This window comes from Nyctereutes procyonoides, unplaced genomic scaffold (assembly GCF_905146905.1).
Source record: "Nyctereutes procyonoides isolate TBG_1078 unplaced genomic scaffold, NYPRO_anot_genome, whole genome shotgun sequence".
Classification (NCBI taxonomy): domain Eukaryota; kingdom Metazoa; phylum Chordata; class Mammalia; order Carnivora; family Canidae; genus Nyctereutes; species Nyctereutes procyonoides.
In genome coordinates, this window is record NW_026575135.1 from 53613376 (window position 1) to 53631035 (window position 17660).

The 17660-nt window shown below is 43.3% G+C and overlaps 1 protein-coding gene across 2 annotated transcripts in view; it reads right to left on the bottom strand.

The window, feature by feature from the left end:
* Window positions 1-16389, bottom strand: part of RAD50 (RAD50 double strand break repair protein) — a 228764-nt gene extending 212375 nt beyond the window's left edge. Inside the window, exons 1-3 of one of the 2 annotated variants that reach the window (XM_055302059.1) lie at window positions 16220-16389; window positions 5230-5385; window positions 3137-3239 (exon numbers count right to left, since the gene is read on the bottom strand). The gene's annotated coding sequence lies outside the window, so the exon portion shown is untranslated. The remainder of the gene's footprint in view (window positions 1-3136; window positions 3240-5229; window positions 5386-16219) is intronic. The other variant, XM_055302058.1, reaches the window with a different exon arrangement.
* Window positions 16390-17660: the final 1271 nt, after the last annotated feature.

Sequence of the window (17660 nt, forward strand, 5' to 3'; positions counted from 1 at the left end):
ACGAGTGATGGGGAGGGGCACAGGCAGAGAGAGAAGCAGACTCCCTGATGAGCAAGGAGTCCAATGCAGGGCTCCATCCCAGGACTCTGGGATCATGACCTGAGCCCAAGGCAGACACTTAACTGACTGAACCACCCAGGCACCCAGGGAACAAAGTTTTGACTCTCAAATCACAAGGTGGGATCCTTGAGGGTGACTGTCTCTTCTCTTACTATGTGTCTCCCATCAGGCATTAAATAATACATAACAAATTCCTGCTGACTCACCTGAGTCAGAAATTCACTTAAAACGCCCCCTAGTACTCCCTCATGTCCCAAGGGAAGAAAAATAAAGATAAAGAAGTAAGTTAAATTGGAGGCAAACTCAAATCACTCCTATTTCTGCATGCTTGGTCAGTTTGAAAAGAAAAAAAAAAGATCTCTAACTCAAACCCAGATGTGAGAAGCAGAGGAACTCCCTAAAAAAAAAAAAAAAAAAAAAAAGCATAGAATAAATCACAAGGACTAACCTCGTTTAAAGATTTCAGGAAGGAAAACACAGTTAAACTGAAAACTGTTAAGTGATGTGAAACACACACACATACACACACATACATACACACAACAAACAGCCCGGAAATGTTTTTAGTACTGCACCTATCAGAGTCCCTTGGGGGCTTGATCTGTCCTTCAACATATTCTTCCTAACACCTGCTTTTACTAAAAACCAGCAGCCCAACACCAGAGCTCTGTGAGTCAGAAGCAGAGTGAAACTAGACCCCACAGGTATTCAGCTGCGAAGCACGTCACCCAGATACCAAGCAAGAGCCACACTAAGCATGACCTGTCAGTGCCCTGTGGCCATGGGGGTGGGCCACAGGGAAGCTATAGGAAGAACAGATGTGTGGCCCACATCATCCCAGATTTTCCTCCTGCCTTCTTCCTCTCTCTGGCCCCTGCCTCCACCTCACCCACCCAGCCGCCAAATGTACCCGGAAAAAAAGTGCCTCTGCCACCTGCCACCCAACTAATTCCACATCATTTCAAGTGAGACCTCAGGACCAACACAAATATCTTTCCTGTTCTTTTTTAAAATAAGAATAGCAAAACATTAGAACTTAGAAGACTCAAGTGATACAGAGAAGAATTATATCTAAATACCTTTTGGGTGTAACCTCATGTTATACAGTTAATCACTCTAAATGCAAATCTATGTCTATGCAAAGAAACTGTCCCTTTAAATTACAAACAACATCAACATGATTCTTGTCCTGTCTCAAATTTTTAGAAGCTGGACTTGCTCCTCACAGTTTTACAGAGTCACAGAACCCAATGAGGCCCATGCAAAAACCTGCACTCCAAAATATTCACAGCATTGTTCACAATCGCCCAAACTGCAAACAACCCCAAACGTCCACCAAATGATGCATGAATAAACAAAAGTGGTATAACCATACAATGGAATATTTGGCAGTGAAAATGAATGGAGTACTGACACATGCTGTGACATGGAGGAGCCTTGAAAACATCGTGCGAAATGGAAGAAGCCAGACACAGAAGACCATAGGTGTTGTGGCGCTATTTCTATAATGACCAGTATAGGAATGACCAGTATAGGAAACCTACAAGAGGCAGAAAGCAGGTAAGTGGTTGGGGGGGGGGGGGGGTTGGGGGCTGGGGGAAAAAGGCAGAGTAGAGGTGGGGGACAATCCAGGGGTACAGAGTTTCTTTTAAAGTAGGAAAACGTTCTAAAATTGACTCTGGTGATGGACATACACTCTGTAAATACATTAAAAGCCATTCAATCATATGTTCTAAATGGATAAATTGTATGGTATGAGAACGATAGCCTAATGAAGTTGTTTTTTGTTTTTTGTTTTTTTTTAAAGGACAAGGAAAAAAGTCTCTCACACAAGTTAGTGACTGTTGCTTTTGCAAGTGACTGTTGTGTAAATCTATCAGTCTGAAACATCCACAATGAATGTGTCCTTGAGGCTATTTGTCCTGAGTGGCTGGAGAGGAAGTACCCCAAAGTAGTGCTCAAGAAGATACACCCCGGGGGCAAAGGACAGCTTTTCTTTAACTGGCCCGTTTTAACTGTAGCATTTTAAAATGTTCAGATATGGGCAGGCACTTAGGAGTGACCTGGTTTATAAAATAACTGATTGTGACAACATTTAAGATTTTGGTTGCACCAGTCATCAGAACTAAGCTGAGACAGAGTCCTGCTTGGGGCACTCAGGGTTGTCAGCATGTGGACCCTCAAGATGGGTCACCCAACCTCCTGGGCACAGATGACTTTTCACACTTGGCCACTTTTCAAACTTTACCAATTTATGGAGGTCACGGGTCCTCCAAATGAACCACAAAACTACCTCACGTCAAGTGGTACACAGAATGGTGCACATAAGGATTCACATAAGGCAAACAGCAACAAAGGCAAATTTTACTCGTGTACCAACAATTCAGGTTAAAAGAAGTAAGAAAGAAAAATAGGATTATGTGAAGTTAAAATGCTAAATTCAGAGAGAGAGGTTGTTTAGGGACTATAATTTTGTTTTCCATTAGTTTTACTTTGTTCCTTTTTCAGGTCTACAGGAACAAATATGATTCATCTTCTACCCTGAGGTGGCCAGCCTCATTTTCTGATAAGAGGCAAGGTTCCAGAGATCTTGGGCTGCCATCCTGCCTTGCTACATCTGAGCTCTGGACATAATTTAACCTCTGAGCCTTGGTTCCACATTTATAACAAAGGAGTAATATCCCTATTTAACCAGGTTTTTGTGGGGGCTGAAGGAGGTGGAAACCGCACAGCATAGTATCTGACACACAAAGGCTCGGAGCAAAGCTGGCATAGGGTAGGGCGAAGAACTAGCGACATCAAGCTCCCTACAAAAAAAGACTGGGGACACTGAAGGAGGATGTCATAGAGATTGCAAGTAGTAAGGAAGAAACATCATCGCAGGAAGTAGGTGCTGAAAATCAGGGAGGGACGGAGGAGAGGGTCTCTCCGAGACGTCTCATTACAATGACAACAAGGGGTGTATTGCCTTTAGCTTTACAGACAGCAAGTACCTTACTCCTAAATATGACACTTAGAATTATCGTCTCTTGAGGACAAATGGGGTCGAAAGAGAATGTAAACAGTCCTCACACACATGCTCACACTGCAGACTGTAGAAGGGAGTCCATTTTCTTGCTTCTCTGCGGTTCTGCCTCAGGACTACTGGCAGCGCAGAGACGTCCAGGGCGTGCTGCCATCTGCAGGCAAAACAAGAAAAAGCACAACGTTATGGACTAAATCATCCACCTTAATCGCCTCCCCCACCCTCCCTGGGCCTGTCTTCAGGCAGCTGGAACAGCTGGGTGTATTCAGGTGCAGGGAGAACCCACTCAGTTCTGCATTTGTGATTCCACCACAGAGTTGTGACATAGTAAAAATTCTAAACTATTAAGGACTCAAGCATCTCTTAACAGCAACACCAAGCAAACTCACACAGGGCTCGCCATGTGCCAGACACTGCTCTAAATGATTTACATTTATTAATTCATTTAATCTTCACAAAAAATTGAACATTTTAAAGTTCTCTGCTGATTTGCCTGATTACTAAGTTAGCATGAATAATTAAAATGAAGAACATGGTAATAGCTAATTTCCAAGAGGGATCAGATACGAAGCTCTGTGAGAGGTTCTGAGCATCCTGCATATCTTGCATCTCCCATTTATCAAGTTCCTGTTATGGACCAGACACTGCTCTAGGACCTGGCGTGAACCCAAAAGACAAAGTCTCTGCTCTGGTGGGCTTCCATTCTGGTGGAGGGAGGCAACAAGAGAAGAGGCAATAAATGCTGTGCAGAAGCAGCAGCAGGGTAAAGGGGACAGAGGGTGATGACAATGCTGTTAATATTCATTCACTTATTCATGTATCCCCACATACTTACTATACATAAGCCAGCCACTGTGCTGGGATGCAACAGTGGCCAAAAACCAGACATGGGCCCAGCCCGTATGCGATACTTACTCACATAGGAGAAGCATGTATTAATCAAATGATCAGTTAAATAAATACAAAGGTATAACAACCTCGGTAAGCGTGACAGCAGAGTGACACAGGTACTATGAGCATCCTACAGAGACCTGACCTTGTCTGGAGCCTCAGGAAGGCCTGGAATGAAGTTAGGAGAGGAGAAACATCCTTGGTAAAAAACATACCATGCACAAAGGCTAGATCACGGACAGCAAGCCAGAGGCTGAGTAGATAGTGAGGAGGCAGAGGGAGGTGCAGAAGGAATGTGAGCAACCCTGCACAGCAGCCCCGGAGAGGCCCTCATCCTCGGAGGACTGGAGTACGACATGAGAATTTTAGGCAGATGAATAATCTGGCTGGATGTGTGTGTTTTTAAAAGGCTACACTATGTGATAGGCTGAATAATGGCCCTACCAAAGATGCTGATGTCTGAATCCTTGGAAGTTGCTAATGTGTTCCCTGACATGGCAAGAGGCACATGGCAGAATGTGATTAAATTAAGGATCTAGAGATGGGAAGATTATCCTGGATTATCCAGGTGGGTGCAATGTAATCACAAGTGTCCTTACAAGAGGGAGCAGAGAGACTTGACTATAGATGAGGAGCATCAGAGCAGTGCAGTGTGAGAAAGATTTGTTGGTTTTAAAGACAGAAGAAGGAGCCATGAGCCAAGGAATGCAGGAAGCCTCAAGAAACTGGAAGGGACAGCAAAATGAGTTTCATCCAGAGCCTCCAGTAGGCACACAGCCTTGCTGAAACTTTAGTTTTAGGATTTTGACCTTCAGAACTGTAAAATAATAAATTTGTATTGTTTCAGTCAAGCCACTCATTTTGTGGTAATTTGTTACAGCAGCAATAAGGAGACTAACACACACTGGCTTCCGTGAAAAAACAGGCAAGCAGTAAGGGGAGGTAGGTACCAGAAGGAAGTCACTGTGTTATCCAGGCAAGAGATGTGACTGCCTGAATCACAGCAGCAGTGGCAGTAGGGGTGGAAAGGAGTTGAAGGACCCCGGGAGGGGTGGAGGAGTTGGCCAGTCAAGGGTCTTACTACAACCTAGCAGATGTTATTGGAATGCCACATCAGGCTTCTGTTAGGCTCAGGACCTAGCTAGCTGGCCCTGGGCAGAGCCCAGCTCCTTTGTAGAAGGAGAAAGCTTACACCAGAGCTGTAAGACCACTCTCCAAAAAAGATAGCATTTAGTCACTCAATAGAGACCTACCAACTCCATTACCACAAAGGAATTCAGGTTTCCAGGAACAAGCTCTAAGAAGTAACATCTTGAGAATTCTACGATGCAAATGGTAGCAATTGTTTCTGCCAAGCATTAGGCCTTGCAGCGAACATTTTTTTTCTTCTCAATAGAGATTCTGTAATTCTGGAAAGGAGAAATCCAAATTTAAATATATGCACCCCCAACCCAGGTGATGCAGAACCATGATTATATCTAACATACAGAAATTTCACGGCCATGTAGAATAATACAGAAATTATAGTATGAGAATAAATAAGAACCTAGGAGAACCCCTTTCAGCATCTACTTCTAATATTTAATGCTCCAAACCCACTGAAAAAGTGGGATCCTGATGTGAGCCTGCCTAAAAGGGCTGTTGGGAAGAAAAGGCAATCGAAATAATTTAAAACTATTTTGTATATACTCCTCCGTTTTACTCCAAAGGAATAATTATATGCCCACCAAGACCAAATATCTGGAGTGAATGGAGAGGTGAAAGGGAAGGCTTGAGGATGTTATCCCCCTCTGGCTCTGTAGCAGGCTACCAGGACCTCACTGGGTTCCAGGAGCATGGGAGCACCCAGGAGTGCCTGCAGATGGTGAAATGCTAAGCAGTCCTATTAGGGTTGGAACAGGTTAATTTAAAAAATAGATACATGTAAAAAAAGATATATAAATATATGTATACACTTTTTCTGGTAACAAAGTAATGTATGTTTATTATAGGAAAACACAAAAATCCGTAGTCTCAATCATCCAGACATAACTTGTTTGGAATTATTTTTTTCTACTCCTTTTCCAAATAAATTTATGTACCAGCCTCTTGATTTTGGCTCAGGTCATGATCTCAGGGTCCTGGGACAAAGCCCCACGTCTGGATCCGTGCTCAGCAGAGTAGACTGCTTGAGGCTTTCTCTTCCTCTCTGTCTGCCCCTCTCCCTGCTTGCGCAGGCATGCACCCTCTCTCTCTAATAAATAAATAAATAACCATTTTTTTAAAAGTTTTAGTTTTTAAAAAACTAAGTTAGGGATGCCTGGGTGGCTCAGTGGTTGGGCAGCTGCTCAGGTCGTGATCCCGGGATACGGGATCCAGTCCTGCATCGGGCTCCTGCGAAGAGCCTGCTTCTCCCTCTGCCTATGTCTCTGCCTCTCTCTCTTACTCTCTCTGTCTCTCATGAAAAAATAAATAAATCTTTAAAAAAAAAACTAAGTTAAAAAAGTAAAAAAATAAAAAATGAAAATAAAAAGCTTTTGATAAACACCATCCGAGTTAGTTTTACCATAGTTTCACTGTGACAGTGCTCATTCTACTTTACCCTCAAATAGTTAAGTATTATAAAAATGTTAAAACGTTAAGCTTTTTAGCAAAAGGTATTCAGCAGCTGAATTCTCAAAACTATTTTCATATTTCTCTAGCCAGTCTCCAACCCTGGGGCAGGGCCATTACATGAGCCTTCAGTTAGTGGTTTAAGTTTACACAAACTGATATTGCTCTTGGTTTAACTACGCTAAAAGTAAACTCAGTAAAACACGAGGAAGTGACTAGCATTTGCAAATACTTCAGAATGTCAGAATGTTTTTGTGCCAACAAAGGTCAAACAAGGACCAGAATAGCATGGATTCCAAAGTAGATTTTTGAGAAATAAGGAAGCCAGAGAAGAATTATTCATGACATACCAATCACTAAAAATATTCAGAAAGCCAATGAAAACTCTAAAAGAAACATATGTGTGAACCTTCCTATCCTATGTGATAGGCAACTGCAGAAATAGGTTATGGATTAATGCAATTGTTAACAAGAGATTAATAAAATAGAAAAAAGGAAAGTATATTTTGAAGCATGAAGAATTAACAACAGGAAGTTTCCAGATTATTTCAGTAATTCCTGGGCAGACACTTACGTGTGTATGTGCCTATGAGGGAAAGTAGGGGAGGAGGAGAGAATTAAGAACATACTACAAAGTTTCATGGGGTGTGTGGGTGGCTTAGTTGGTTGAGCATCTGCCTATGGCTCAGGTCATGATTCTACCGTCCTGATATTGAGTCCCGCATCAGGCTCCCTGCTCAATGGGGTGTCTATTTCTCCATCTCCCTCTGCCCTTCCTCTTGCTTGTGCTCACTCTTCCTCACTCTCTCTCAAATAAATAAACAAAATATTTTTTAAAAAGTTTCGGGGATCCCTGGGTGGCTCAGCGGTTTAGCGCCTGCCTTCGGCCCAGGGTGTGGTCCTGGAGTCCCGGGATCAGCTCCCTGCATGGAGCCTGCTTCTCCCTCTGCCTGTGTCTCTGCTTCTCTCTCTCTCTCTCTCATGAATAAATAAATAAATAAAATCTTAAAAAAAAAGTTTCTTATGTTTGGGAGGACATTAGAGATTCTGTTTAATTTTTGGTATTTATAGGAAAACATAAGTTTGTCTATGCTTAAGAAATTAAAGAGGGCTCCTCATAAGATAGAGAATTCCAAGTCACTAAATAAAAAGAAGGAAGGAAGGAATGGAAACAGACACCTTGATTAATATAGAATAAGTCTTTTATTTATTTATTTTTTTTAAATTTTCTTTTATTTATTTATGATAGTCACAGAGAGAGAGAGAGAGGCAGAGACACAGGCAGAGGGAGAAGCAGGCTCCATGCACCGGGAGCCTGACGTGGGATTCGATCCCGGGTCTCCAGGATCGCGCCCTGGGCCAAAGGCAGGCGCCAAACCGCTGCACCACCCAGGGATCCCAATACAGAATAAGTCTTAAGAAAAAAAAAGGAAAAGGATGAACTCTTGATAAATATAAATCAATTAAATTCCACTATTAAAAAACCAAAACATTCAATCTAATTGCCCTAAGTGGAAAACAGATAAATTATGATATGCCATTTTAATGGATGTGTGTGTGTGTGGATGTGTGTGTGTACACCAGAGAAGGAGACCCATGACTTACATAATTTGGAAAAGTTGTAGACAAATATATAAGAGAAAAGCGTCCAGAAAAACACCAACTTGGTAACGGTGGTTGCCTATAAAGAGTGAGATTGTAAGAGACAGGAATGGGCTTTTCTTTCTTACTTTACAAGTGTCTACATTGTTTGAAACGTTTACAAATAGCATATCAGAGTATGCTATTGCATATAAAGAAACAAGAAGAAATGAAATAAAAAACATAAGGGCAGAAATCAATGAAGCAGAAGATATAGAAGACACAAAATAAAGGTGATTAACAAAACCCAAAGTATTTCTTTGAGTTTTTTTTTTTTAAATATTTTTTTTATTTATTTATGATAGTCACAGAGAGAGAGAGAGAGAGGCAGAGACACAGGCAGAGGGAGAAGCAGGCTCCATGTACCGGGAGCCTGACGTGGGATTCGATCCCGGGTCTCCAGGATCGCGCCCTGGGCCAAAGGCAGGCGCCAAACCGCTGCGCCACCCAGGGATCCCTTCTTTGAGTTTTTTAATTTAAATTTTATTTTTAAATTAAGTTTTAAGTTTTAAAATTTTAATTCCAGTAGTTAACATACAGTGTTATGTTAGTTTCAGGTGTACATTATAGTGATTCAACAATTCTATACATCATTACTCAGTGCTCATCATAATCAAAGGATTTGAACACAGAGAAACTGAAAAACTGACAGAAGATGGGAAAAAAAGACTATGAAAAAAAGAGGAAATGACAAATATAGCAGATATTTAACAATTTATAAAAGAATAATATATATGTACATAATATAGCTATATTATTCTACATAACTATAAATAACTGTATAACTCCAAATAACTATATGACAATACATATTGAAAACACAGAAATCAATATTTTCAGAAAAATTGCCAAAATTGGCACAAAAATGATAGTAAATGTGAATAGCCATTTAAGAAATTGAAGTAATTTAAAACACTTCTTCCACATAAAGTCTCAGTTCTAGAAGGTTTTACAAGAACATTCTACCAACTTCCAAGGAACAATCTTTACTTAAATGTATTACTACAGAAAATTAAAAAAAGAGGAAACATTACCCAACCTAAATTTACCATAATTTTGAAACTTGGAATACAGATTGTCCAAGAAAAGAAAAATACAGGCCTGTTTAACTTAAAAACATGGATGCCAAATATCTAAATAAAATATTATCTAATCAAATGCAAAAAAATGCTGAGAATATGTCATGATAAAATAATAAAAAATGATTCAAAGTCAGCAAATCTCTCAATGTAATTCCCTACATTAACAGATGATAGAGGAAGTTACCACTGCTCACCACCTCTCTGTTCTCCTTTCCTTCCTGGGAATGCCGTTAAACTTCCCAGCCACCTTATAAATAGGTGGGATCCTGTGACTAGTCCTTGCCAATGGAACGTGAGGAGCAGTGATCTGCGTCCTCTCTGGCCATCATGGAGAACCTGCTGAAGGACCTAGGTCCAAGGAGATGGGGAAGCAACTGGCTGGAAAGAGACTGTGTTCCTAAACAACTAAGTGAGGAGAGTCCACTATCTCACCAACATCCTTGGACTGCATCATGAGAGATAAATAAATAGCATTCCTGGTGTAAGCCTTTGAAATGTTGTGACTGTTACAATAGCTAAGATTATTCACCCTAATAATAAATGGAAAATTGAGATGGGGGAAACAGATGATCATCTCACCAGGTACAGACAGAGCTTTTGACAAATTTCAATACTAATTCATGTTAAAAACAAAAACACAAAACCTAGCTCTTAAAGTAGAATTAAGAGACCAATCTCCTATCTTCCCCACCACCATCTTTTCTTCACAGCTTAATTATTAACTGGTTTAGCCACCATATGTGATACGTTTTGTTATAAAATTTTTTTTCATTAGAAAGTAATGCATGGATTGTATCTGTTTTCCTTGATATCTCAAATTCTAAGGAAAGGAACTTCCTTTCTTTAATAAAGACTATCATCTACAAACCTATAGCTAACATCATATTTAACAGAAAACTATATTCTTGTTAAGGAATGGAACAAGACAAGAAGGCAGCTATCCTCACTACCGTATAATAGAATTATAGAAAAAGTAGCCACTAAAGGAAATAATAAAAAGCAAAACAAAGTATACAATTGGAAGAAAGGAGATAAATGTCAGTGTTTGCAACTGGTATAATTATTTCACCTTGAATTCTCAAGAGAATCCACAGAAAAACCATTAGAATTCATGAGTTCAGAATGGTAGTTAGATATGAAACCAACCTAAAAACAACTGATTGCATTTTTCCATACTAACAGCAACTGCTCAGAGAGAGAGAGTTGTAACAGTGTAACCAGCAACAATGTGACAAAATAAGAAACCACTTATAATAGTAATATTATTGAAGCTAGGAATTATCTTAAAAAAAATCCAAGAGACTTGTGGAGAAAATTTGAAAAACTCTATTAAAGTAAATCTCAGAGAAAACACTAATAAATGGAGAAATTAGACCATATTCGTGGGTGAGATGAGTTGACATTAAAAGGTATCAATTGTTCCCAGATCAACCTATAATTTCAATTAATTTCCACTCAAAACTTCAGAAAGCTTTTGTGAACTCTATAGACAGATTTTAAAATGTTTATGGAAGAACAAGTCCATGACAAGATAAGAAAAGTTTGAAAAAGAATAAAATGGTAGATATTAAGACATATTACAAAGCCATAACAAAAACAAAATCCAAATGGATTGAAGATGTAAATGTAGAAGAAGAAACAATAAGGTTAGCAGGAGAAAATATAGAAAAATTTTATGATCTTCAATAGATAAGGATTTCTTAAGATGTAAATAGCACAAGCTAAAAGGAGAAAAATGATGGAAGTGACTACACAAAATTTAAAGATTTATGTTTAGGTCTATGTAAACCATTTATGGTAAACTATATGTAAACTATAAAGCTGTTAGGTGAAAACATAAGTGTGGGGACGCCTGAGTTGCTTAGCAGTTGAGCACCTGACTTCGGCTCAGAGCGTGAGGAGCCTACTTCTCCCTCTGCCTGTGTCTCTGCCTCTCTCTGTGTGTGTCTCTCATGAATAAATAAATAAAATCTTAAAAAAAAAAGTGTGACTCTTCATAATCTTGAGTTAGGCAAGGATTTATTAGATACGACACCAAAAACACAAAAGGTAAAACAGAACACTGACTAGCTGGATATTAACAAAATGATTTTTTTTTTTTTTTTTTTTTTTTTTTTGCCTCAGAGAACGCCATCAAGAAAGTGAAGAGAAAACTCACTGATTAGGTGAAACTATTTGCAGTTCATATAGCTGATAAAGGACATGTATCAAGAATATATAAAGAAGGGATCCTTGGGTGGTGCAGCGGTTTAGCGCCTGCCTTTGGCCTAGGGCGTGATCCTGGAGTCCTGGGATCAAGTCCCACATCAGGCTCCCTGCATGGAGCCTGCTTCTCCCTCTGCCTGTGTCTCTGCCTCTCTCTCTCTCTGTGTCTCTCATGAATAACTAAAATCTTTTTTTAAAAAAAAAGAATATATAAAGAAGTGTTACAATTCAATAATAAAAGACAAATCATCCAATTTAAAAAATAGATTTGAACATTTCTCCAAAAAGATACACATATGGCTGGCTAATAAGTACATGAAAATGTGTTCAACGTCATTAGCCATCAGGGAAGTACAAATCAAAACCACAATGCCCAACAACTTCATACCTGCTAGGATAGGTCGGCTCTAACCAAAATGATAGACAAGTCGTGGTGAGGATATGAAGAAAATGGAACCATCCCGCACTACTGGTAAGACTGTAAAGGGTTGCAGCCACTTTGGAAAAGCAGTTTGGTAGTTCCTCAAAAGTTTAAACATAGAGATACCACATGATCCAGCCATTCCACTTCTAGGTATGTATCCCAGAGAAATGAAAATACATGTTCACACAAAAACTGTACATGAGTATTCACAGAAGCAATATTCATAATAGCCCCAAAGTAGAAACAATCTAAATGTGCATCAACTGATGAATGGATAAACAAAATGCAGTATACCCACATGATGGAATATTATTGGGCATTAGCAAGAAACAACCTACTGATGTATGCTATAATCTGGATAAACAGACAAAACACTATGCTAAACAAAAGAGTCAGTCACAACAAACACATGTTGTATAATCCCATTTGTATGAAACATCCAGAAGCAGGGAAATGAAAAGAGACAAGAAGTAGATTAGTGGTTGCCTAGGGCTGGGGAGGGGCATAATGAAAGTGGAGAGTGACTACTAACGGAGTAATAAGAATATTCTAAAATTAGGAGAACCTGGGTGGCTCAGCAGTTGAGCGTCTGCCTTCGGCTCAGGGCATAATCCGTGAGTTCCAGGTTCAAGTTCCATATCGGGCTCCCTACAGGGAGCCTGCTTCTCCCTCTGCCTATGTCTCTGTGTCTCTCGTGCATAAGTAAACAAAATCCTTTTTTTTTTTTAAGTGCTCTATATTATGCTGAGTGAAATAAGTCAATCAGAGAAAGACAAACATTATATGGTCTCATTCATTTGGGGAATATAAAAAATAATGAAAGGGAATAAAGGGGAAAGGAGAGAAAATGAGTGGGAAATATCAGTGAGGGAGACAGAACATGAGAGACTCCTTACTCTGGGAAACGAACAAGCGGTAGTGGAAGGGGAGGTGGGCGGGGGGATGAGGTGACTGGGTGACAGGCACTGAGGGGGGCACTTGACGGGATGAGCACTGGGTGTTATGCTATGTGTTGGCAAATTGAACTCCAATAAAAAAAAAAGTGCTCTAAAATTAGATTACCGTGATATTCAGTAAAATATACTACAAACCAGTGAACTACTTTAAAAAGGTGAATCTTATGGTATATAAATTACACCTCAATAAAGTTATGAGTAATAATAAAAAGGAGACCACAAATGAGGTTAACAGGTGACAAGATGGGGGGGAAGACTTAAAATATCCACATCTAACAGAGATCTAACATTTTTAACATGTAAGGACGCCAATAGGAACAAAATGCAAACCTCATATAGAAAAATACCAGAAACCTGAAAGAAAAGAGGGGCAGATCAGATGGGTAGATGGAAAAGCAGTTCACAAAAATGGCAAAACAGTATGATGAGATGCTCAATTAAAGCAGAAATGGAGTACTGCTTTAACCTACCAGTTTTGACAGAAATTCGTAAATTAGCCAGTAGTAAGTGCCAGCAGATGTTGGAAAAGAGACTCCTGATATGCTGCTCCTGGTGGGAGGAAACTGATGAAGCCATTCTGCTGCACAATTTTTAGTGAAAGACGTCCTGCAAGTATCCTAGAACCAGCAATCTCATATCTGTCTATTAAAAAGAAAATTCTCGCACAAGACGCAGGGAGACACCCAAAAGGATGTTTGGTGCAGCACTGATCCTGTAAGGAGTTACAGGCCACCTCAGTGTATTCCCAGGAGGCTGGTTAAGTACTTGTGTTGTATACTTTTGATATAAAACTATGCAACAGCCAAGAGTAATGAATTAGACTTACATATATATAGCAATATGGTTTGACTCAAAAACGTAATGGGGGGGGGAATCCCTGGGTGGCTCAGCGGTTTGGCGCTTGCCTTTGGACCAGGGCGCGATCCTGGAGCCCCAGGATAGAGTCCCACGTCGGGCTCCCGGCGTGGAGCCTGCTTCTCCCTCCTCCTGTGTCTCTGCCTCTCTCTCTCTCTCTCTCTCTATGTCTATCATAAATAAATAAATAAATCTTAAAAAAAAAACATAATGGGGGGAGGGGAGAAGCAGTTTGAGCTATATAGCATGAAAGTATTTTTTTTACATTTGTTTTTATTGAAGTCCAACTTGCCAACATATAGTATAACAACCAGTGCTCATTCCATCAAGTGCCCTCCTCAGTGCCCATCAGCCAGTTACCCAAAGAAAGTATTTTCTTGTTTAAAGATTTTATTTGAGAAAGAGAGCACAAGCAGGGGGAGCGGCAAAGGGAGAGAAAGAAGCAGGCTCTCCGATCAGTGTGGAGCCAGCCCTGAGGGCTCAATCCCAGGACCCTCAGATCATGACCTGAGCTGAGGGTGGACATTTAACCTTAACCAACATAGCCACCCATGGGCCCCTAACATAAAAATATTTATTTTGGTAAGTGTAACAAAGCAAAACGTGACATATGTTTTAAAGATACACATGTGCTAAGAAGACATAATGAGAGGTAGTTTAGAAGAACAAACAAATATGCCAGCACGGCTGCCTGTTTGTGTGTGCACAGGGAGGAGGGTGTTGACAGAGAACTGGAATATGAAGGGAGGAAATAACAAAATAAAACAAAATGAAAGAGAGACTCTAAATGGAGCAAGGAGTAGTGTGCCATGAACTAAGGCATATGAGCAGTTCAATTTGGTAGACCTTAGATACTAAGGAAAACAAAGAAATTCCCATGCACCACTTTTTATTGAAAAATATAAGACAACCCATCACATGTTGGGGGCTAAATCAGTAAATCATAATGTTATGGAGAAAAGAAGGCAGCAGGAAAGACAGGGGTTTGCTTGGTTTTCCACTAAGTAATTCCCTTTTCCGGAACATGGAAGCAAGAACCCAGGGTGGTAGAAATGGAGTGCATGGTGTCTCCACTACACCACCTCTTCCTCCCCGTGCAGACTGAAGCTGGGGAGTAAAAGGAGAGAAGTGTCCAGTACTGTTCAAGTTTAGGTAATAGAAGGAAGAGAGAAGAGGACATTAGTGAATTCCGGAGAAAAGTAATAATTCACTGAATCAAAGAATCTGATTTTCTGGCTCATGATAAAGGCAGTATTTTCTAAATGCAATGAATACTCAACAGGGCACCAGAGCAGGGCCGAGGAGGGACTCCATGTTTTAAAAATTAGTATCCTATATCATTGTTGTGAAATTCAGATGGCTATTCTCAAAGTTAAGATCATTCAAGTTTTGATTCAGTAACAGGCCTTAGGATCAGATCTGTGTGATTAGGCTGAATTCAGAGTTATTGAGACAAAAGTTGATTAAAAGGGGGTTCTTGGTATTGGCTACTAAGAAATGTAAGTCAAGTGCCTGCAGATTTAGTCACCTTACTTTCAACATTTAGTGCCTTCTACCCAGTATGCTTGTTCCACAGAGCTGCCCATGTGGGCAATTTGTGCGTGTGTATGTGTGTATGCACACACACACACATATGATGTTTTTTTCCTTGCAAAGGGGTTGTCTCCCCAGCCTCGGGTGGAGCCCAATTCTCGACTACCACCACTGAATCAGTGTATATGTGACCAATGGCAAAGACCAGAGCACTTATGTTTCACCCTTCTCCTGGCAGATGCAGTGGCCCGGAAGATTCCTGGTCCGGGAAGGACTCGGTCCCTGAGCGCACCCATCCCTGACCATTTTGGCGACCCCCAGTTAGGGGGTGGGTGGGTGGGTTGGACTCTGCAGAGTAAGCTCCTGTCCTCTCATGGGCAGGGCCTTGGGGAGAGGGAGACATCCTGGACTAGCCAATGTCCGTGCCTAGCTAGGACCGAGAGAGGCGAGCTGCAGGCTTGCCACTTCAGGGAACGGTAGGTAGGAAGGCACCCCAAGTACGCTCAAGGGCACCCTATCTGTAAAACGCAGAAAGGCAAACTGCAGGAGGAGTGGAGCCAAATGGAGAAGAGTCCAGAAGGCAAGAGGGGGTAAAGCACGAGTTCCTCCTTGCTGAGCTCAGGTGAGGCACTCGGCCCGCTCAGCACTGTCCACACGTTCTCCCCCTTGGGTCTCTGCTGAAAGCCGGTCGCGGGTGGGGGATGGGTGGCGCTGCGCAGAGAGGGAGCCGGGATGGGAACGGCGCTCGGCCTGCGGGTCGCGTGCGCGCTGGGCTCCAGCTCCGCGGGCCCGGGCACGCCAGGCCGAGCCGGGGCCACGCAGGCGCCCCCAGCCCCGCGGCGGGAGCCCCGCCCGGCCCGGCCCGGCCCGGCCCCGTCACCCGGCTGCCTGGCGTCCCGCCCGCCCGGTCCGCAAGGCGGAGCCCGCGAGGCGGCCGCCGAGGGGCTGCGCTTACCTCGCCGGGTGCGGGCCGCGGCCCCAGCTCGCGGGCTCCACGCAGGCCGCCGCCTCAGCTCGCTGCGCCCCTCGCCCGGACGGCAGCCGCGCCGCGCCGCGCCGCTCCGAGCCACGGCCACGGTCACTTTCATTTTCCTCCGCGACGGCTGCAGGAAAGCGAAAGCGAAATCGGCCGAGAGGCGGGCCCGCGGCCGAGCGCGGTGCACGCGGAGCGCGGGCTGGCGGCCGGAGGCGGGGGCTCGGGCCTCGGGCCTCGGGCCTCGGGCCTCGGGCCTGCACGCGGGAGGCGGCGGGAGGCGGCGGGAGGCGGCGGGAGGCGGCGGGAGGCGGCGGGAGCCCCGGGCACAGCTCCGCGGCGCGAGGCCCGGCCGGGCCGGGCCGGGCCGGGCCGGGCCGGGCCGGGGCGGGGGCGGGGGCGTGGGGGGAGGCGGCAGGGGAGAGGCCCGCGGCGAGCCCTCGTGCGTGCGGCCCCGCGCTTCGGCCCAGGGCTGCTTCCCCCGCCGCCCCTCGGCCGGCGCCTGCTTGGGCCTGGCCCGGGCCCGGGGCCGGGAGCAGGCCGCTGCGGGGCCCCGGGTTGGAGCGCTGGGCCGGCTGGGGCAGGTTTTGTTCGCAGACCCCAGGGCTCGGCGTGTCCCCCAGACCCGGGCATGCGCACTGGACCCTCCGCCCGGCTGTCGGCACCGCGGCTTGCAGCGGCCTAGCCTGGACCGTGACCGCGAGGTTCCAGGCGCTTCATCCTCGGGCAGCCGAAACATCAAAAGCCAAGAGTTTCAGTGAAATACGGGTCACGTCATTTGATAAGAAAAACTGAACAGCAAGCTTAGGATTTGGACTCCCTGCTCGAATTGGTGCCCATTAACACCCCCCCCCCCCCCCCCCCCAGGATTTAGAGAGCCCTGAACTTGTCCCTTACTGGCTGTGTGATTTAGGGCGGGATATTTCCTCCCTTACTCTTCGTTTCTTTCCCGGTAAAATGAGGAGGATGACCATACCTACCTCAAGGCTGTAGGAATTACATGAAGCGATATCAGGGAGAAATACTTGGCGTTTTCTCTTAGGCTCTAGGTGGGTTCTTTGAGGGCAGCCACCAAGTCATTCTCTAATGTTAGTTGATAAAAGTGGAGATCTCCAGGAGAATAAGATAGCTTTCGAAGTTTAGACCGTGTTATCTTGACTTAGAGGGACTGAGGAGGCACTGCAGTCCTTTTGGAAGGCACCTCACATCTCACTTGACAACTAGCCCCTATAATTATGACACTGGATCAAGTTCTGTTAAAGTAGGACACTACTCCAATATTGAAGTTCGAACAAAGTCCCTACAGCTCTGTCCAGCACCAGTCGCTGAGATCTGAAAATACATTTCTACTTGGAAAACATTGATGAGACTTCATACATACTCCAAACAAAATTTGCCATCTGTGTGTTTGCTCATTTTTGTG